Raw genomic sequence first — 23,690 nt, 5'->3', positions numbered from 1 at the left:
TAAAAGAATGGAAATTTGAGACTTTGTTTTGATTTTAAAAAGGGGGCGCGGTGGCTCAGTGGTAGAGCGTTCACCTCTGGTGTTTGGGGTCCCGGGTTCAATCCCAGCCCGCGCCAAGTGAACTTTGTGGTGGACAAACACCGTGCTCGTGGGTTTTTTCGGGGTTCTCCCGTTTCCTTCCACTTTTTTCATTTCACCATTTCACTCATCTCTCATCATCACCGTCTCCTTTAGCATAACCGTGGGACGTAAAACTTAAATATTTCATTTCATTTCATTTTTGATTTTAAAAGGTCATTAAATCTGGTGACTGAACGGGTCAGTTTTATTTTGTGACGTATCGAAAGATCTATTTAATACGATTAAATCAGCCAATTGGTTTGTTTCATTGGATTTGAAGTAGATTAATTTACAAATAGAGGTTGAGGAAGAGGTACAAAAATATCTTGAATTAATATGCCTTAGCGATTATTCAAACAAATAAGGTTACCATTTGGAATCAACTGTGCCACGGAAATTTTTCAGCGCCTCATGGATTTTAAGTTTCGTGTTATCTAAACGATGTCACTGTATGAGGAAACAAATTACAATAATGCTTTGACCGCACAGTTAACGTAACGTCCACATTCATATGGATAGAAGTGTTTTTCTTCGTGAATTTTTAGGTAATGAGATTTTCAATGAGGGCATTTCCCCAACTTCGGATAAACTGGATTCTAGTTTGTCTGCAAGACCACCCGAAAATAATATGTGACAATTACAATCGTTCATGAATATGGTGAATTTTTATTTCTGTTATCTTTCTGCGCTGTCTTCATCGATACCAGAACTGTATATAAACTGTTGTGGAAAACACCAAGTTGGGAATGAAACGAAATTCATCGTCATTAATTCGAATTAGTAAAGAAACTAACCAGAAAGGTAAATCCTATATCCGTTCAATGAACAGAAAGAAGTAATAATAATAATTACGGATATGTCACCAGTTGTCGTTGGAAGATATTTATTTAATGAAGGCCAGAATCAATTAAAAGGAGTTTCTTGTGCATCAATTACCTTGTCGCCGGTCGGGAGAAATTATTCACAACTTGAGCAGGAAGCTTTAATTGTGCTTTTCACTGTGAAAAAAAAAATCATAAATTTGTTCGGCTGACATTTCATCAAAACAGTAACGAATTCCGCACCAGTTAGGTGAATTTTTGGCATACCGGATACAGCCTCCCCGGGTATTTAACATTAGCAAAATATGACTTTGAGACCATACACAGCAACGATGTTAGTGTGACGGATTTTCTATCCTGCTTCCCTCAGCTCAAACCCATAGGAGAGCGAGACTAGCAGTATGCTACACATATAACAACTGACATTTTATCTAATGATGAAATTTCTTATGAATCACAAAATAATACAACAAAATTACGCGCTGAATGACCAATGGATGCCTAAATAAACTACCTGATCATCTTAAAGACAACAACTATACGGCAATTATTTAAAAAAGAAAAAAAACTGTTCGATTTAAAACTTAGGAGTTGCTTCTTATCACCCAGAAAACTAAGGAGTCGTTTACTTTTAGAATTTCATTCAGAGCATTTAGGTTTACATGCAAGATGCAATGTCTAATACAGACACTCCGGAAGTTTGGGCAAATGGTCTATGACAGTAACGTGTGTTAGGCAGTTAGTTGCCAATAACTCGCCCAGGACTCATTTTCGGGTATGACCTTTATCAGAGTCTCCATTTCGTACAGTGCTCCTAGATCATTTTCAATTCTTTTGGTGATGGATACATGTTCTAGATGGTTAAAGGTTTGAAGAGTGAACTCAAATAATGCTAGTAACACACTTTGGAGGAGATATTTCAGATTATGGGTTTTCCTAGTATACTTATCTCAAACAACGGTCCTCCCTTTCAATTTGATTAATTTCATTTTGAGTTTAGGAGTGGGCCTCTAGCTTAACGTGGGATCCAAACTACAAGAGCTCCCGCCGGGATTTGAACCCGAGTTTCTCAGGCTAAAGGTTCCTCTCTCTTTCAAAACACTGAGTTCAATTATTGTAAAGCAGGAGATATACAGCAGTTCTCCACCCCCCACCCCTTATTGATCGTTCACCAACGAAGCTAAAGAGAGGGGAGCACAAATTCCTAAAAGATGATTAAGGACGAATTTCCCACAAAATAACGGTAGCGTCAATGTACAGCTAATAAATTCATTGGTGCTACAAGTCTCCTACATACATCAAACAAAGTGTCCAATAGTTCAACAAGCTCTATTTTACTTACTTTTAAACCTTGGACATTGTACAATGTACCATCACTAAAATAAACAAAAAAGTCTGTGATGTGGCTAATAGTCAGGTGGGATCACCTGCTAAAGCTATCGTAAACGTCTCTTTGTCTATCGCAGTTGCAAATTCCCTTTAGATGTTTGCATCTGTTCTTAGCTTGATTGTGTTCCATCTTTTGTTTGGTGCTATCACTCGTTTCCTCTTTAGTCGGAGTTCGCTCTTCATCAAAATTAAATTATGGTCTGAGTCAACGTCTGCTCCTGGGTAACTCTTACTGTTCTTCACTTGATTTCTAAATGCTTGTCGGACCAGTAATAGTCTATTTGATATCTTTCTTTGTCTACTGGTCTTGTCCATGTGTATCTTCTTCTTAGTGGTTGTTCGAAGAGAGTCTTCGTTACAGTCAGATTATGGCTTTTGCAGAACTCAATTAATCTTGTACCTCTCGCATTCCTTTCTCCTAGGCCGAAATTCCCAGTTACATTCTCTTCTTTACCTTCGCCGACAATGCGTTCCAGTCACTCATGATGATTAAATTGTTCTGGTCTTCAACTTTCATCAATACTTCTTCTGTTTGCTCATAGATTTCTTCTACTTCCTCATCTATGTAGCTTGATGTAGGCATATATACTTGGATTATTGTCATATTTCTCGGTTCGGTTGCTATCTTCAACATTATTATCCTTTCAGTGTATGTCCAACTGTCTATAACATTCTGTCCTATGTTCTTATTCAAGACAAAACCGACTCCTGTTGTACCTTTACAGCTCCTGAGTAAATCATTCTGAAGTCTCCGCTCCACATGTCTCCTCCATTAGGCCATCTAACTTCGCTGATTCCCAAGATAACTATCTTCCATTTCTTTCTTCTGATTTTCCAGTTTTTAACGCTGTAACAGCGATCGCATATTCCAGGTTCCTATCCTGCAGGGGTTTCGTTTGATGACGACTGAGGAGGCCATGTTGTGTTTCCCTCCACTGCCGTGGACGACCCTTTGTGAAACAGTAGTGTCGTATTCCCTAATATTGCATTCTCTTATTTCTCTTTTTATGTTGTTTTCTAGGGACTGAGTGAAGTGGTGGTGTCCTAGGTCCTTCCACCTCGCAGTGACACAGCCATAGAGGACCTGGGACACCCTGCTTGTTTTTGTCCACATCTCAGCCTTGCCGATGTCAATCATCTTCAGCCTCACTATGGTAATGGTAGAGCTGCTGCCCACTACCATAATATCTCTTTTCGTCTGACTTCTACCCCTAAAGACCTGTCCGGCATGGGAAGCCCATTGATAGCAAAGCTATCTCCGGCATAGCTCTTGGGATCATTAGAGTACGTAAGCCCCCCTCCCCCCGCCGCGGAAAGGTAGAGATATTGAGGGAGGGTGTGAAAATATAGGTGCCATTATTTAAAGTTGTTTATAATTTTTTGTGGCATTATTCAAAATTTGTTTATATTTTTTTTAGGATATGGAATAGCAACTGTTCGATAAACTACATAAACACACCTAGGTAGTGTTTTGTATTATTGGAAGCATTTCAACAAAAAATATTCAGGGAGCGCTCCTGCCTCCCTGTGTATTGAAATTCTCCCCCGGAGGAGATTGTCTGAAATCGTCACTAGTTACAAATCAATACTGTAACCACACACAGGTCAAAACAGAGAATGAACCAGGGCGGCAACATTTGGGGAGCGGTAAAATTTTCTCGAACCAGTGTTTTCTTATACTCCAACTCTGGAAATTACAGAAATTTGGCAGCAAAATATTGATATCGAGGGAAAATCCTTTTCTAGTAGCCCGGAAACGATATAAAGCGTTAAATACGGCCCTGGTTACAAAGAAAATCTTTCAGTTTAACATGCCACAATCATCCCTGTTTCGTTAAGATAGAGATAAATAAGGCAAGTAAATTATGCCTGTTTGGTTAAGATAGAAATAAATAAGGCAAGTAAATTATGCCTGTTTGGTTAAGATAGAGATAAATAAGGCAATTAAATTATGCCTGTTTGGTTAAGATAAAGATAAATAAGGCAAGTAAATTATGCCTGTTTGGTTAAGATAGAGATAAATAAGGCAAGTAAATTATGCCTGTTTGGTTAAGATAGAAATAAATAAGGCAAGTGAATTATGCCTGTTTGGTTAACATAGAAATAAATAAGGCAAGTGAATTATGCCTGTTTGGTTAAGATAGAAATAAACAAGGCAAGTGAATTATGCCTGTTTGGTTAAGATAGAAATAAATAAGGCAAGTGAATTATGCCTGTTTGGTTAAGATAGAGATAAATAAGGCAAATGAATTATGCCTGTTTGGTTAAGATAGAGATAAATAAGGCAAGTAAGTTATGCCTGTTTGGTTAAGATCGAGATAAATAAGGCAAGTGAATTATGCCTGTTTGGTTAAGATAGAAATAAATAAGGCAAGTGAATTATGCCTGTTTGGTTAAGATAGAGATAAATAAGGCAAGTAAATTATGCCTGTTTGGTTAAGATAGAAATAAATAAGGCAAGTGAATTATGCCTGTTTGGTTAAGATAGAAATAAATAATGCAAGTGAATTATGCCTGTTTGGTTAAGATAGAAATAAATAATGCAAGTGAATTATGCCTGTTTGGTTAAGATAGAGATGAATAAGGCAAGTGAATCATGACTGTTTGGTTAAGATAGAGATAAATAAGGCAAGTGAATTATACCTGTTTGGTTAAGATAGAGATGAATAAGGCAAGTGAATTATGCCTGTTTGGTTAAGATAGAGATGAATAAGGCAAGTGAATCATGACTGTTTGGTTAAGATAGAGATAAATAAGGCAAGTGAATTATGCCTGTTTGGTTAAGATAGAGATAAATAAGGCAAGTGAATTATGTGTGTTTGGTTAAGGTAGAGATAAATAAGGCAAGTGAATTATGCCTGTTACCCGAGAAAGCCTACAGACACATGTTGTTCACCACAAACTTACTTGGCCAGGGAACCCATGCACCACAGGTAAAAGCTGTACCACTGAGCCACCGAGTCCCGCCTGGTTACAATAAAAAGCTTGATAAAGATTTACATGTGTATCAGTTCATCTTAACAAGCTGTGTAGTTATTGCATATATGTAAATTTCAGATTTTAAAAAAAAATCGTTTAAAATCGTTTTTCTCGAGAACTGCGCATGAGGATTTAAAGTCATCCATACCATTTGGTTCAGTCGATTGAGACCTATTGCTTCGTATATTTCTCACCTTTCGCTATTCTTTTTTCGGTAAATGAAAAAAAATGAAATGAAATATTTCAGTTTTACGTCCCACGTAATGCCGGCTAAGCTAAAGGAGACTGTGATGATGAGAAATGAAGAAAATAGTGGAATGAATAAATAAAGAGAGAGGAAACGGGAGACTCCCGAGAAAACCCACGCACACGATGTTTGTCCACCTCAAAGCTCACTTGGCGGCGAGCTGGAATCGAACCAGGGACCTTATGCACCAGAGGTGAACGCTCTACCGCACTTTTTTCCTCTATTTTCTACTCTTTTATACTCGTTTTACAGTTATTTCCAGTCAGTGTTTCTTCCAGACATGTTTCGTTGGGGGCACTGCCCCCTCGGGGCTCTGAGAGTGCCCCCCCCGCGGACGAGACCAAAATAATACGTCTATATAATATAATAATAAATAAAATAGTACCAAAAGTGCCCCCCCCCGGAGCTCTGAGATTGCCCTCCCGGACGAGACCAAAATAATACCGGTACTATATAGCCTAATATAATAATAAATAAAGTAGTACCAGAAGTGCCACCCGGAATATACGTGTGCCCCCCGGAACATTTTTTCTGAAAGAACGACTGTTTCCAGTAATCTGGAATGAGAGGGACACGAACACAGACACATCGAGGGCAGTTAAAATTCCAAAGGCTCTCCCACCGGGAATCGAAACCGGTACTCCGTACATCAAAGGTGCACATGCTGGCCACTAGACCAGCAGGAAGGGCACCACTGAGCCACCGCGGCTCTTTCGGTAAATTCTAATAATACTGAAGAATATATCAAAATTTCCCTTCAACTACAACATTCCATCAAGACTGGCAATATTGCGTAAACCTCGTTAAGGAAACTTCTCGTAAACATGTACTTACATAAAACACACATTATATGGAGCTCATAAAATGGAATGTTTAACAAATATTAGCTAGAACTATATATATAAGTTAAAAAATTGATTAAATACATTTATTCTATATATAAATATGTCTTTACAGTAAATGGTCTTTTGTGTTAATACTCAATAACTTGACCTGAACAAAATAATGATGGCCTTCCAACAATTATTATGCATGCATATGTAATCTTTGATGTCTTATGTTTAAAAGCTTCATCTTTGTCTTTTTCTTTGTTTTTTTTTATTTTTTCAAGTACTGGTTTTCAATCCCAACCGTATTTTAATATGTTAAGTGCATAAATTCAGATTTGTCGTTTTAACGAGATTCTTGCAGTTAATGGTCCCTCATGAGTTATTGAATGCAATTTATTACATTGTTAGAAAATAAACTCGGTTAAGATATTTTTATATGGTTGTTTACAAATCTGATTATTATGTGGTTTAGTTCTGTAATTTGTCTTTTCAGTTGTCTTATAGCCTTAGTGTGTAGACCTCATGAATGAAAATGGAAAGTGGTAACTTCCCATACAAGTTTATTTCTAAGATAATGTTTTGCAAAATGCTCAATGCTTAAGAAGCTCCATCACGGCGAAATTAAAATACCGCTAATTTTATAGTCGTTACGTGATATCTTCAAATAGATAAGAGATAATCGAAAAGTGGAACAAGAGCTTCCTAGAGAATATTACTTTACATGAGATAACGTTGTCACGACTTTACTTATCTACTTGCGATTTCCAGCCATTTAGAAAATCAGCATTTATTTTCGCGTTTCTAAATGGCTGCAAACGGAAAGCTACTAGGTGCCATGTAGTACCTCATGCATGTAGGTACCTCATGCAAAATAATGTCTAGGGCGCTCTTGTTCCATATTTCGATTATCTTTTATCTATTTAAAGATATCACATAATTACTGTAAAATTAGCGGTATTTTAATTTCGCAGCGGTATTTCAATTGTGACTCTTAATGGTATCAGTTAGTAGTTCTGTCAGGAAGAAAGGTAGCAATACTAGGCCCAGATTAGCGCCTATATAGAGTGGGTTGTTCCATAACCGTGCGCCTGCTGGAAGGAGGACTATTTCACATAACAGTGATATTCCAATGCATTTTTGTGTGCACATCTCAAAACCAATATGAACTATACAGCTCACGTCCTACAACAATGGCTGAAGTGAAACAGAAAAAGAAATGGAAGATTGCCGAAGAAATCACACTGTCGGTTACCCTGAAGAAGTAAAGCAATACTGCAGTGCCATAGTTCAAACCATTTTTAATGCCACACATGCATTTTTTTTTAATCATTAAATGTACTTTTCCCCCCTGTGGTTATTCTTGCATTTTATGTCAGTTGAAATTTTCCCGTCTCTCTGTGCCACCCTGTACTTATGAAGCGTGACTTCCAAAGTAAGAAATCTTTAAAATACAACAGGGTCATTCTTTTCTGACAACCAGGATTAACGACCCAGAGTGGCGTATCCATCCACGAAAACATTTCCAGAACCTTTTGGGCGAATTTTTCCAATAGCAACCTGTCCCACATGATGTGTTGTAGATTGATGAACTCTGAATATGAGAACGTACAGGGGAAAAGAGAGACAGAATAAAAGTGAAGAAAGAAGAAAAAAACAAGAGGGGATATGTGATTAACGGAAATGGTCACAAGAAAGGAAAGAGATAGCATAAAGAAAAAAAGAACAAGAAGAAAAATGTAGAAGAATACCGTTTCATAATGATGTAGACATCAATCACAGTGTTGCTATGACAGCCCTCGAGAAATTACGCCCCTGAGACACTCCTAAGAAGAACATCGGCCTTCTCTGACATTCGATTACTGCGAATCAATTACCTCCTTATTTCAGCGACAACTTCTTCCAAAGAATAAGACAGACATCTCTGGTTCATGGATGGAGTTCACTATATTTTCTATTCTACTTTTACGGACAGTGGCGTATTTAAGGGGGGCTTAAGCCCCCCCCCCGAAATTTTATTTACTATATTAAAGTAAATGAAATATTTGCAGAATTTTCACATTTCCAGGAACAAAGTTAGCCAAGCCCCCCCCCCTTCCGAAACAAAATCGTAAATACGCCACTGCTTACGAATAACATCTTTCTCTCCCAGAACCGGATTAACACTTTCGAAATTATTTATGATGGCTACATCATCAAATGTCGAAAAGTAGTATTGCCCTCGAGACGAGACGAGACGAGACACGGAAAAGGTTTTCCAGCCTTGTAAAATTTGTAGATGTCTGGTCTAGCCTTGACTTTCGAAAAGAAAAATTCGTCTCGCTTTCTAAATATATGTACAAAATTTATGCTTTGATTTGTTGAGGGAAAAGTGTGGCTTAAACTTGCTAAAACAGGTTAACAGAGATAGAAATAGAATTTATACTCACGTTACTGGATCTGAACACTTTTCTTTTCTCATATTTATGTTAAAAACTATTTGTGACATGCCATCCCCGTAACTGCTCCTTACCTAAAAAGAAAAAAGAGTTTTCACTTTGTTTTAAATGAAATAAAGACAACGATCATTGTAGGTTTTATACTTCAACAAAGAAATGTGACTATATGGCCTCCATAATTGAATTCCGTCACTTTATACATTTTGTCATCTCACAACCAGAGATGGAGTGGGACAAGTGGGGTCAAGATTTGGGAGTGGGACAAGTGGAGTCAAGATTTGGGAGTGGGTCGTGGGTCAGTAGGACGCGACCCACTACCCACCCTGACCCACTCTGCCCAGTACATTGTAGACAGCCTGAACACTGTCTATTTACTTACCTGAGATGAGTGTATTTAAATGAAGAACAACTTCAGGCACTTTTGGATATTGACATTTGTAATTGTTATAACAGCAATAGGATTTAGTACTTGGCTTTCGAGACAGCCAAATTTTACAGTTTCTCTCCTTTTACGTTGGCCTAATTTAAATTGATTTGAGACTTTAAATTTCATTCTATTTTTCACTGTGAGCTCCTCTGTGGCTAAGCGGTTAGCGTACGCACCTTTGGCGCGGGAGACCCGGGTTCGATTCCTGGCGGGAGCTCATGTGGTTCGGATGCCACGTTAATCAGTAGGTCCACGTCTCATATAGCTTCGCTGCTGAAAAGGGACGCTAAACTGAAATTCAACTCAACTCTGTTTTTCACTGAAAAGTATCTGTAATTCAACAAGGAAATAATTTATACGAAAATTAAATTGCAATTCATTGTAACATGGCCCATGGCAAACACTTTATCATTTTATATCATAAAGGCCAGATCCACCGGTATTATAACAGCGATGTTTGAGCGATCGACCGTAGAAATTCAAACTCCGATTAGTGATAATTTCATAGCCTTGTTTTATTACAAGTATAAACTCTTTAGTCAGTAGAGAGGAGAGTATGGATTATGGATCAGAGCAGGCCCGCAACCAGCCACAGAGGTTTGGGGGGCCATGAATATGTTAGGGGGGGCAAGTAATTAAAAATTCTCTTACAATTAGCTAAATTGTGTTTTTTGTATTAATAATAGCATTTTGTGTTAAGGTCTGGAGGAGCCACGAAAAGTTTAGGGAGGCCAGGCCCCCCTCTGGTTGCGGGCCTGGGTCAGAGTTGATAATGATGAGTTTTGGTGAGTGGTAGGTCAGAGTGAGTCATGGTGAGCCGTGGGTCAGAGTGAATCACAGTGGATGGTGGGTTAGTGAGTCATGAGTCAAGTTTTCATTGCCCCACGTCGTCGTCTTTGCTTACAACCTTTCCTTATCTTTTCAGGTTAGAAACAAAGACCTTTTAGAGTCATGGATCAGAGATATGAGGAAGGAGTTGGCCAGGGTCTATTTGGAAGGTATACTCTCTGTAGCTACCTGGTGGAGATGAGACAAAACCCTGTGAAACGTCGATCATGATGATGGCCAGATTTTGTACCCATGGCCAAATAAATCAACGATGTACTAACTGAAGTCCTCGATATACAGTATTGTAAAGTTCTGCGGAAGCAGGTAGAAAATAGTGGGAATCGTTTTCTCCCACTACCTATTTTATTACAAAACTTTCAGGTATAACACAGTATGATACAACTGCACTAAATAAGTATGAAAGTTCTCTAATTATTAGGTTAAGTAGATATCAAAAGACCAGTTGTCCAAGGAAAGGATTCCCCACGAAGTTCTGCAAGCTATGTGAGGTAGAATTGGATTTTCAACGCTCCGCTGCAAGCTAAGGGAGGTTAGAGTCCTGCAGAGTTCCACTGCAAAGTAAGCGGGAAAAGAAGAACCACAAAACCCCATTACAGACAGGTGGTTTTGCGTTACGGAATCTCTCAAAGTTTCGCTGAAAGCTAAGAGAGAGCTCTACTGCAAGCTACGTGGGAGAGAAAGGCCTTAGAGTTCTACGGCAAGCTAAAAGACTTGGGCTATTTCAAAATTCTCCCAGTGCTCCACTGCAAGCTAAGGGAGGGGACTTGACCAGCCAAGTACTGACTGATGCCTGTAGCGATGAGCCTCTGAATTTTATAGCTGTTCCAGTGTAACGGTGGCGCTGCTGTTCCTCGTCCATCACGTGATGAGTAGTGGTGCTGACGGTATGTCGTCTGTATCTCGTAGTGGCTTGTAGTAAATGCACGTGGTGTTGTTTGTAAATGAGGGTACATGTTAGTGTTTACAAATAGATCCATGTGTGGGTTATTACAGTATATATAAAGTAGCTCAAATGGCCAGTCTCAAAGGGACTCTTGAAATAATATATATTTAGGAAACACACTGTTGAGTAAATAGAACATACCTAGATATAATCGTTTCAACTACGAAAAACATTACACAGTAAATGTTCAGTTGCAAAGGGATTACTTTTCATTTTTGTCGAACAGTGTTTAAGCATGAATGACTCCTTCACAAACCCCCCCCCTTTAAAAAGCTAGCTCCGCCACTGATGTCTAGGTTCTAAACCGTAGTACACGTTAGATCTAGAGTGCAGCTGCTGAGTTGCAATAACGGTGAAACATACATTAAAACAAACAATGACAGTAAGAAAATAAAACGTTTACTGTAGTGAGACAGGGCCGTGGGGGCTCAGTGGTAGCGCGTTCAACTCTGGTGCATGGGGTCTTTGATTCGATCCCAGTTCGCGGTAAGTGAGCTTTGTGGTGGACAAACATCGTCTGTGTGGATTTTCTTGGGGATTTTCTCCCATTTTCTTCCACTTTCTTCATTCCACTATTTCATTCATTTCTCATCGTCTGTTTTAGCCTAACTGGCATAACCGTGACACGTAAAACTTAGAGATTTCATTTCAATTCATTTTTCATTTGTAGTGAGCCATCTCCAATATAAATAGTCAATCAACTTCACAACACAGAACTATTTATTGCACTGCTCATCACTTAAATAGACAAACTTTTGTTAATAACGCCACGGTCACCCCTGACCTTAATTTTTCCAAAAATAAATAAACAAATAAATAGTTTGTAAATCAGAGTAACTTGTAACAGTAGAAAGATCAAAATTAAGAGTGATACCTTATCCTCTTAAGCTATATAAGAAACTATTTTTCCCCTTTTATTTTGAAATAAAAAGAAAGTGAAGGAAGAAAAAAAAGGAGAGAAGATAAAAACGTAGAGAAGTTAAACAGAATTAAAAGCTTCTCCATTTACTGTAAAGAAAGGTGATTTACTCCCCCTCTCTCTCCTCCCCCGTCCCCAAATCCTCCGAGTTTCTGCGAAAGTAATCTCTAGAAACAGCTGATGAATCCCTTCCTCGTCTACTGCGAAACTTCTTTAAGCTTTCCTAGACGAAACCTGTCTTTTTCTACAAGTTTCCAAATCTATAAACTTACACACACTTACACATATTCTCACACCACTCTTCTACATCTAAGCTGGCTTTCTTAGATGATCCTTACAAGAAGAAAAACGGTGTGGATTCTTTCTACAAGATGCAGTCGACAAATCACTACGACGAAAATGTTTTACGAGTGACAATGATAAGGTGGTCTCGTAATCCGGACTCTGAAGTTCGATGTTGTAATTGGTCATGCTTTTGCTGATTTTTCTTGATTTTCTTGTAGTTCTACTTGCATAGTCCTACGTTTAATCTTCAAATAGAAACTTTAATGTCCAACTTCATAAGAATATTTGATAAGGGTGCCATGGCTCAGTGATAGCCGGCTAGTATGGTTGGAGCACAGAGAAAATAACAATTTCTCTGTTATTTTTTCTGTGGCTGGAGGCAGGAGTGACCATTAGACCCAAGGGCTTGGGCGCAACTTTTAAAATTTACCATTAGCCTCCCTAAAATATATTATTCCTTCTTCCAAATTTATCATTTTTCCACCAACTTTACCTTTCCCCTAAAATTATCAACTTTCCCCCAAATTTACTTTTTCTCCCTAAAATGTATCATTCTTCCCCCAATTTTACCCATCTCCCCTAAAATTTATCATTATTCTCCAACTTTACCTGTCTCTCCTAAAGTATTTCATTCTTTCCCAACTTTATATTTCTCTCCTAAAATTTATCATTCTTCCCCCAAATCTACCTTTCTTCCCTATAATTTATCATTCTTCACCCAAATTTACCTTTCTCTTATAAAAGTTATCACCTTTCACCAACTTTACCTATCTCTCTTAAAATTTCTCTCTCTCTTAAATTATCATTTTTCTCCCAACTTTACCTATCTTTTCTAAAATTTATAATTCTTCCCCAACTTTACTTTTCTCCTCTACAATTTATCATTCTTCCCCAGCTTTACCTTTCTCTAAAATTTATCATTATTCCCCCAAAGTTACCTATCTCCCATATATTTATCATTCTTTCCCCAAAGTTACCTTTTCCTGTAAAATTTACCATTGCTTCCCCAACTTTATCTACATGTCCTAGAATTTATCATTCTTTCCCCAACTTTACCTACATGTTCTAAAATTTATAATTCTTCCCCCAACTTTACATTTGCTCCCTAAAATGTATCATTCTTTTCCAAATTTAGCTTTCTCCCTAAAATTTATAATTCTTCTCCTAAATTTGCTTATCTCTTCTAAAAATTTATGTCTTCCCCAACTTTACCTTTCTCTTCTAAAATTTATCATTCTGCTCCTAGATTTATCATTCTGCTGCTAAATTTACCTTTCTTCTCTCAACATTTATAATTCTTCCCTCAACTTAACGCATCTCTTCTAGAATTTATCCTAAAATTTATCGTTCTTCCTCCAAATTTCTTTCTTCCCTAACATTTATCATTCTCTTACCAAATATAGATTTCTCCCCTAAAATTGATCAAATTTACCCTTTCCCTCCAAATTTATCATTCCCAAATTAATTTGTACCATATTAAATAAAAAAAATGTCCCCCAAGTAATCTCATTGGAGCAACCTGCACTTTAAATCCCATCTAAGACCGTGGTCGCTGAGTCTAAGGCATTGGGCTGATGATTGCAAGACCTGTTTAGTCGTGGGTTCGAAAGCCGCTCAGGGCATAATTTATCGATAGCCTTAGACGTTCGGCTGCAAATCATGAGGCGCAAGTTATCATGGATTTCAATCCAACTGAAAAGCATTTTTAACTATGCACAATGTTTCTGTGTTCGTTGAATTTGAGTTTTTGTGTCTTGTATTTTACGTTATGATAGAAGAGGGACTTATTATTAACGTGAATTTCGAACCAAGACCAGTTGGCGGTTGTAGCCTCCATAATTACTATGATTATGCCCTTTGGACTAAAAAGGGACGGTTGATTAACGCTATTTACGAGACTAGACGAGACGAGAAATCCGGTTCTCTCGTAACGTATCGTAAATTTTGTAGGTCTCGCCTCTTCTCGATTCCCGAAAGACCCTTCTCGTCTCGTGTCGATTCCAGGAAATTTTGTTATCGTCTGGTCTCGATTTATGAAGAAAGAAAAAGAAACTAGTTTCGTTTCATAAATATATGTACCCCATGAGTAAAGATGCTGAAACAATCAATGGACTCAATGATAAACAAATGACTTCCAAACAATGAAACTATGATAGACTTCCGAACTATGAAACTATGATAGACTTCCGAACAATGAAACTATGATAGACTTCCGAACAATGAAACTATGATAGACTTCCGAACTATGAAACTATGATAGACTTCCGAACAATGAAACTGTGATAGACTTCCGAACTATGAAACTATGATAGACTTCCAAACAATGAAACTATGATAGATTTCCGAACTCTGAAACTATGATAGACTTCCGAACAATGAAACTATGATAGACTTCCGAACTATGAAACTATTATAGACTTTCGAACAATGAAACTATGATAGACTTCCGAACTATAAAACTATGATAGACTTCCGAACTATGAAACTATGATAGACGTCCGAACTATGAAACTATAATAGATTTCCGAACTATGAAACTATTATAGACTTCCGAACTATGAAACTATTATAGACTTCCGAACTATGAAACTATTATAGACTTCCGAACTATGAAATTATGATAGACTTCCGAACTATAAAACTATGATAGACTTTCGAACTATGAAACTATTATAGACTTCCGAACTATGAAACTATGATAGAGTTCCGAACTATGAAACTATGATAGATGTCTTCTTCGGTGTTCTTGATTCTTTATCCACAAATGTTGCTGACTTCGTTAATCATGGTTAGTTGACTATCGTTGACGATGGTTGATGATAGTCTTCTTTGTGGTTGTCGTCTGAAGTTTGTTCACAGCAGTACATGGTGTTGGGAGCATGGGTTGGGGGGTCTACAGAATCTTGCAATATTCTTGGGGCACTGAATCAATTCCAGAAAAAAAAATCAGTTCTCGCTATCTATTGCCGTTTTTGCTAAATTCTGAAACTAGAAGTGGTTAATTTTTACAGCTTCCGGCTTGAATGGAGGGCCAAGCGGAACCTATCTTGGGACGTTTAATTGATTTTTAAAAAGCAAGTTTCTCGTTATTACGGTATCTTTTACTGTAATACCTGCCGACAGATGGGTGATCGGACAGTTAGACAGAAGGACACAGCCATTATTTAAGATGTCCTATTCTTACGTCTCCATAGTTTACCAGTTTAAAACTAGTGATGTTGAATATGAAATGAAATCTTTAAGTTTTACGTCCCACGTTTATCCCGACTAGGCTAAAGGAGACGGTGACGATGAGAAATGAATGGCATGATGGAATGAAGAAAGTGGAAGGAAACGGGAGAATCTCGAGAACTCCCCCACACGGTGTTTGTCCACCACAAAGCTCAATTAGCGCGAGCTAGGATCCATCAAAGGACCCCACGCACCAGAGGTGAACGGTCTACCATTGAGCCACCGCGGCCGCAAACTACTGACGTTTGGCAACGATTGAGTTTAGTGAATTTTAAGGAGATGTCACGTTTATGTTTTCAGGAATTTTTTTCTCCTTGCCTCACTGCAATCTGAAGTTTTCATCAGAAATAATTTCCTCGTTGTGGAAAGAGACCCGTTCCCTCCCCCCCCCAAAAAAACAGGATATTTGCATTTGAATACCAGGGAGTTTTTGGTGCTATTTGGAAGATGCAAACGATTCACGGAGTTTTTTTCCTATCTATTGCCTCCACTTAATACCAGAATTATGTGAGACCTGGAGGATTTTTTTTTTAATTTTATTTTCCTGGACCAAAAAAAAAAAAAAAGTATTCCCATTAAAGTCATTTTCTCCTCACCACAGTCTCCAAGAAAACTATTCATAGTAACTCATCCACGGTGCATTTCTAATAGGTCTCTTTGGGATTTCTTGAACGCGTAATTTGTCACGGGGAACTAGAACGGAAAAGTATAACTGTGTAGGCACTACCAGCGTAGAGGTAAAGGAGATGAAGCCTCCCAAGTTGCTTTTGATGACAAAGTTAGTAGTTTTTTTCTTACCAAAGACGTGAATAGTGTTGCATACTAGACGAGACGAGACGATAAACAATGTTGTCTCGTCTCGTCTCATTTTTATAAATTTATGTGCAAAATTTACGCCTGATTTCTTAATTTCATATACAGGATGTTGCAAAAATTGTGTCACAATAGTTTGGCAACAGGTTCCTCACATTAAAATAAGAAAAAAAGTTAATATGGACCTGTGCTCAAAAGTGGATAGTTTCGGAGTTATAGGGTGCCGAAAATGTGAAACAAGTGAACTTTAGAAGTTCATAGCTCCACTACTATGGGATCTATCGTAGTCGGATCAAAACATCACTAAGGAACTGGTATGTGAACTATCCAAATATCCATGTTTAAGAATGCTCCAGTACTTGCACACCAGTTTTTAGAGAGGTAGGTGGAGAGTGATCAAGTAGCCCCTACTCCCAAGCAGCCTCTCTAAAAATTATTGTGCAAATACCAGAGGTTCTGAAAGATGGGTATTTGGAGAAATCTCTCTGTAAAACGTGTAGAGATTCAGTCCATTAAGTTGCGACTCTGTCTTGTGTTGTAAAAAGTGCGATTTTTATGTGTGTTTATACTGGTGCTTAGAGTGTTTTCTATAATTTCTTTTATGAAATTATATAGAAATGGCTGGTACAATAAAGATGATAAAAGGTGAAGGATTTCGTGCATCAGAGGAAGATTAAGAGAAAGTTTTAAGGCAATTGGTCAAGTATAAACAACAGGTGTGTCTGGAAAAAATAAACACAGGTGGGAGGGTAATTGAGTCAGAGCAGGTGGCCGAAAGATGACGCCCGGGAAAATACGACCCAGGTGGCTTCCCATGCACACAAGGACTTTCACTTTTAGTATAAATATCTACCCTCTAAGATATCTCTTTCAGTTAGTGTCTGATGAAGATAACGTTAAGTTGTCGAAACTGTTACACTGGAATTTAGTTTTTCATAAACAAGTGTATATACTCTGGTCAGAAGTGTTTATTATTTCTTTAGTGAGTTCCAGAGTCGTGATGGATACAGTTGGATAGTTCACATTCTATTTCCTCAGTGATATCTTGATCCGACTACAATCGGTCCTATAGTAGTGGAACTATGGACCTCTAAAGTTCATTTTTTGACGTTTTCGGCATCATATAACTACAACACTATGCATTTCCGACCACAAGTCCATATGAACTTTTTTTCTTATTTTGATCTGAGGACTCTATTTCCAAAATATTTTGACAAACTTTTGTAACACCCTGTAGAAGTTATCATAAATCCTTCCTCGCCACAAGGGGTCCACAAAGGGTGTGGTATAACAATATTTAAACCATATTTATTAATAAACGCTCTTCATTGTGTTCGTACAATCACTTTTTCAATTTATAGTGTTATACTGTGTATCATATATAACACTAAAACAGCGTTTGAGGTCTTAAGAGTTGGGTGAACTAGTGTCGCCTATGAGACTTGTAAAATTTCTCATCTCGTCTCAAAAACGAGATGAGAATTGTCATTTTCTCGTCTCGTCTCGACTCTCGGTTGTTTTCGAGACGAGATATTTTTTTCCTTTTTGTGAACAACATTACATGCGAGGGACACAGTGGCTTATTAATATAGCTCTTTTCTTTATCACAAATCGTATCAGGTTCTATCTCAGATCATTTGGGTTTCCGCTAATGGAATATGAATTATGTCGTTAGTTACCGATTACAAATTCACAGCTACGCGCCTTTGGCGTGGGAGACCCGGGTTCGATTCCCGGCGGAGCTCATGTGGTTCGGATTCCACGTTAATCAGTAGGTCCACGTCTCATATAGCCTCGCTGCTGAAAGGGTAGATAAACTAAAATCAACTCAACCAAATGGGCTAACGGTTCGGCAAATTGTATCAGTTTTCATTTGCTTTCTCCTAACGATGACTCAAACTTCTAAAGGTTACTCAGATACTTCTAACCATTACGCACACATTACTTGTAACAGTAACAAATTATAAAGGGTATTCAATAAAAAACGCAACATTTGAAACGCCCGCTTTTCTCTTCTGAAGTCCAGAAGGTATAACGTCGTTAGCTTCCCGCGCTTGGACCTGCTCGTCACTGGGGTTGTGGTAAGAGGATATCCAATCACCACCGGCCAATCTCTGCGCTCAGCAAGCCACGAGTAACCAAGCTGTCAACTCCCCATAAACGTCACTAGAACCTTTTGCGGGAAGCCAACGAGGTTATACGACGCTACGACGCTACTGAGAGAATTAGGGAAGTTCTGCTAGCGCATGCGCCATGTTAGGACCTTACTCTCTCACATACACGCAATCGCTTCGCGCAACATACGATTTCCTAGCTATGGGACGCGTGGGAAACTTACTTTCTGGATGTGCCTCGTACTTTCCGTACTATAGTAAGTAGACAACACTTAAGGTAACACGATTTTCATCTTTTGTCTTTGTGATTAGTAGTCACAGAACGCCCATTAGCGCATGATCGTCATCTGTTTTCTGTACGGGTAGGAATTGAGCACTTCACGACGAGACAACGTGTTGTCATAGTGAAACCTTCTTACAAATGTGATGAATGTGACTACTAACCACGAAGACAATAGATGATACTCGTGTAACGTTCAGTGCTGCCAACTTAGTAGAACAGAAATATCGGGCATTTCAAAAGTTGCATTCTTATGGGATACTCATTATAATGAAGAGGTGTACACGCAATTTCAGTTAGTGATACTAGATGGCTCCGAGGGCTAAAAGCATGTCAATGTAACGAAAATCGGCAAAAGTTAAACAAGTGTTTTATGTTTTAATAAAAGTGTTTATAGAAATAATTATCCAATCCTAGTTACTTAGAGGTGACTTCTCAGTATATTTTCTTACGTTTTTTTTCTGAAATAAGCATTACTTCTCCAAACCGGAAATTTTGCAAATACAGTACATTTACGCACTTCGGCAGGTACATAGAGTGTGGTGGTATCATCATCTATTATTTTTATTCTGAAATCTCACTTTGCTCTCGTAGTTCCATGTTTTCACGTTATTTGTTCCGAGGATTTGTCGTTCATAGAAACAAGAGGGAGTATAGTCAACTTTATCCATGTTATGATTAGGAAAATCAACTGATGTTATAGATTTAGGAATTCTGTTACATAAGAAATAGGTACAGACAAGATGTAAAACGAAGAATAGCTTAGCGCACACACGACAGGAGTCCAATGGATCTGTACCTCCACAATATTTTGTAACTTTTTTTTAAAAAAATAATACAGTTTTTGTTTAGTTTGCACCAGCGGCGCACTCAAGGGAGATCCAGTCGGCAGTGGCGGATCCAGACCCGTAGTAGTAGTCCCCGACGTATATGCAACTGAGTCAGCAAAAATTTTTGTGACGTCATAGGTCAAAGGTCAATGACCTTGGCCCGGGGTCAATGACCTAGGGGTACCTAGGACCACCCCCTCTAAATTTTGGCAGGGGTACCATGGCCCACCCCCTAAATTTTGGCAGGGGTGCCTAGGACCACCCCCCTTAAATTTTGGAAATTGCCAAATCTAAAAATTGGGTGTGGTAGCCTAGGACCATAGTATGTACCTCTATCAGTATTGGGTGTCTATGTCGTTCCCTTTCATGGGTAAAAAATTGCCAAAAAGTCAAATTTCGGGGGTTTTTGACCTAATTTATCCCCTTGGATGAGGTGTTATTACCCTATATGGTTATATGGGCGTATACAGGGGTTCATTACCTTTCATAAGACATGGGTATATTAATGCACCCCTTGAGAAATTTGGGAGGGGTACCTTGGCCCACCCCTTCAATTTTGGAAATTGCCCAATTTCAACATTTGGTATTATAGTACAGGACCCTAATATGTATTATGATAAATTTGGATGGTCCACCTCGTTTCCTTTTAGGGGTACCAAATTGCCAAAATATAAACGTAAGCAATACGTTGTACCACGTGTTTGGTTTTTGGCTCAATTTATCCCCTTTGATGAGATGTTATTACCTTATATGGTTATATGGTCATGTATAGGGGTCCATTACCTTTCATAAGACATGGGTATATTAATGCACCCCGGGAGGGGGTACCATGGCCCACCCCTTAAATTTTGGAAATTGCCCAATTTCAACATTGGGTATTATAGTATTGGACCCTAACATGTATTATGATAAATTTGGGTGGTCCACATCGTTCCCTTTTAGGGGTACAAAATTGCCAAATTTTAGTACAACCACATGTTTGGTTTTTTGGCTCATTTTATTCCCTTGGATGAGGTCCTATTACCTTATATGGTTATATGGTCATGTATAGGGGTCCATTATCTATTATAAGACATGGGTACATTGGTGCACCCCGGGAGGGGTACCTTGGCCCACCCCTTAAATTTTGGAAATTGCCCAATTTCAACATTTGGTATTATAGTACAGGACCTCAATATGTATCATGATAAATTTGGATGGTCCACATCGTTCCCTTTTAGGGGTACAAAAATTGCCAAAATATAAACGTTGTACCACGTGTTTGTTTTTTGGTCCATTTTATCCCCTTTGATGAGATCCTATGATTACAGGGGTTCATTTCCTATCATAAGATATGGGCACCCTTCTTAAATTTTGGCAATGGGGGTCCACTGAAATTGTCCAATTGAAGCATAGTACAGGACCTCAATATGTTTCGGTGGTCCTATTACCAAATTTTTTAGTACAATCACGTGTTTGGTTATTGACTCAATGTATCCTATTTGATAAGGTATTATACCCCTTTCAATTTGGTAGGACCCTTCGGGTGTAGTACAGTCACGTGATCGATGATTTGGTTTTGATGCGCGACGAGGTCCCTGGTCAATGTTCTCTAGGAATTAGGCGGAAACTTTGAACAAGATTCTTGGCATTTAAAACTTTTTTTTTTCAACTTTTCAAACTTAAAAAAAATCAAAACAAAAATTGAAACGAAAACTTTTAAACAAAAATCTTGAAACTAAAAATTTTTCAAAACAAAAATTTGAAACGAAAAATTTAAAACAAAAATTTCGAAACAAAAATTTTCAACAAAAATTTTGAAACAATAAATTTACAAACAAAAAAAAATTTGAAACGAAAAAATTTTTAAACAAAATTTGAAACAAAAATTTTGAAACAAAAAAATTTTTAAACAAAATTTTTGAAACAAAAATTACAAAACAAATTTCAAACGAAAAATTTTCAAATAGAATTTAAATCAAACAGTGATCAGCTTTCACGGTTAACCGTTAAACTTTATCCGGTTTTTAACTATTCGATTAACAAATAAACGGTTTTCAACTATTCGATTAACAAATAAACGGTTTTCAACTATTCAATAAACAGATGAACTGTTTCTTTCCTTTTCACACCAGTGAGTGCAAGAATTGTTGTACTCGCTTTAAATACGCATCATTTTTGAAACAAGGTGTTAGTGTTCATCATGGATACACAGTGGAAACATCCATTTACCTGTATTCTCGCAGGGCCTAGTGGGTGTGGAAAAACGTATTTTGTGAAGCGATTACTGTCACATCTCCCAACCATGATCAATGCAAAATTTCGTAAGATATACTGGTATTATGCAGAATGGCAAGACGTGTATTCAACAATGCCAGTTCCAGTAGAATTTCACGAAGGACTTCCACGAATGAAAGATTTTCAGCCTCAAGATGGACCACATTTGATTATTATTGATGACCATATGCGAGAAGTGAATAGTGATATTGTTGATATGTTCACAAAAGGATCACATCATCGAAATATTAGTGTGATTTTTATAACACAAAATGTATTTCATCAAAGTAAAGCAAATAGAAATATGAGTTTAAATTGTTCGTATTTGGTGTTGTTTAAAAATCCACGTGACAAGTCACAAATCAAGCATATGAGTTATCAAATCATGCCTGAGCATCCACTGTTTCTACAAGAAAGTTATGCAGACGCAACAAGAAATCCACATGGTTATTTACTGATGGATCTTAAACAAGATACACCCGATGAAATGCGATTTCGTACAAATATTTTTCCTGACGATTTGCATCATTATGTTTACGTACCAACAAAACATGTTTAAATTATTGTGCATGTGAAAAGAATGACTTAGTCTGTCACGATGTCTCCTACAGTGAAACACGTTTATCTGCTATGTGCTCTGCACAAAGCTAAACCAAGATTGCGTAAAGCTATTATTGCCAATGCAGACGCTTCATTAATTCATAGTATTTGTGAATGTTGTTATAATGTCTTAAAAGGCAATGTTCCACTGACAAGTGCGCAGAAGTCAAGATTAAAGCGTTACAAGAACACGCTCCGCTATCTCGTAGACAATACAAAATCATTGGATAAAAAGAAGAAACATTTAGCCGTACAACAAGGAGGATTCTTACCTGCATTACTTGCACCTATTGTAGGAAGTGTGTTATCCAGTATTTTGTTTAAACAATAAACTTCATGGAACATAGCAAGAAGATGGTTTTAGTGCCACCAGAAATGCTTCAACGAATGCATGCATCATCATCCCGTGTGAGTGAAAATCGAGAATCTAATCTCGATCGTGAAATGCAATCTATATTGAATACATCGTATCCAAGTGATGAAGAAAAATGGAATCAGTACAATAGAATATTACAGAAATATCTTTATGTGATACGTAAACAAGAAGAACCAATACCACTTACAATTACATCAATGAAACCTGATGGTGACGTCCCGAATGTTGACGATAGCACGAAACAAGAAATTTTAGCCGCAATACCACAAATGTATCGTAAGAAAGCCGAACTACTATTCCGTCGTTTAAAACAAGATGACGCAATTACGTGGGATCATAAAGGAACAGTGTACATCAACGACAATAAACTACATGGATCCAATATTGTAGATTTAATGTGCGATGTGACTCGACCGAGGAAACATTCTAATCCTCAAGGCTGGGAATTGTTTTGCAACTACCTTGCATCGTCAAACACACCTCAAGAATTGATTGGTAATCCACGAAGATTAAACTATATTGTCAAGCATAATAGTACAACAGCATCTGAAGGATCTGCACCACCAAAACCGGCACCAGAATTATTTTCTTCCGGAGAAGAAGAAGAAGAAGAAGACGATGATAATGTTTTAGAAGTCCGACCAAAAAGAAAACGTATCATTCCACAATGGTCAACGTACAAACCATGAACAAAAAGTTGAAATCCATTTATTACAATCCAGCACATCCTGCATCGTTTTCTACTGCAAAGAAATTATGGCAAGCCACAGGAAAATCTATACCTCTAGCCAAAATAAAACTTTGGTTAAACAAACAACCTACCTACACGTTACATCGTCCTGTACGTCGTCGTTTCCGTAGAGATTTTTATCTTGTCAACAATATTGATGATCAATGGGAATGTGATTTAAATGATTTACAATCCCTTCAAAACTATAATGACAAT

General features: G+C 37.8%; 1 protein-coding gene across 1 annotated transcript in view; it reads right to left on the bottom strand.

Annotated features, from left to right (window-relative positions):
• The window catches only part of LOC145664646 (monocarboxylate transporter 2-like), a 204,534-nt gene extending 195,640 nt beyond the window's left edge, over positions 1-8,894 (bottom strand). Inside the window, exon 1 of the mRNA XM_081731484.1 lies at positions 8,813-8,894. The gene's annotated coding sequence lies outside the window, so the exon portion shown is untranslated. The remainder of the gene's footprint in view (positions 1-8,812) is intronic.
• Between the last annotated feature and the right edge of the window lie 14,796 nt (positions 8,895-23,690).

Source organism: Thermobia domestica, chromosome 1, assembly GCF_964235325.1.
Source record: "Thermobia domestica chromosome 1, izTheDome1.hap1.1, whole genome shotgun sequence".
Taxonomy (NCBI): domain Eukaryota; kingdom Metazoa; phylum Arthropoda; class Insecta; order Zygentoma; family Lepismatidae; genus Thermobia; species Thermobia domestica.
This window is presented reverse-complemented; position numbering and strand designations above follow the sequence as displayed.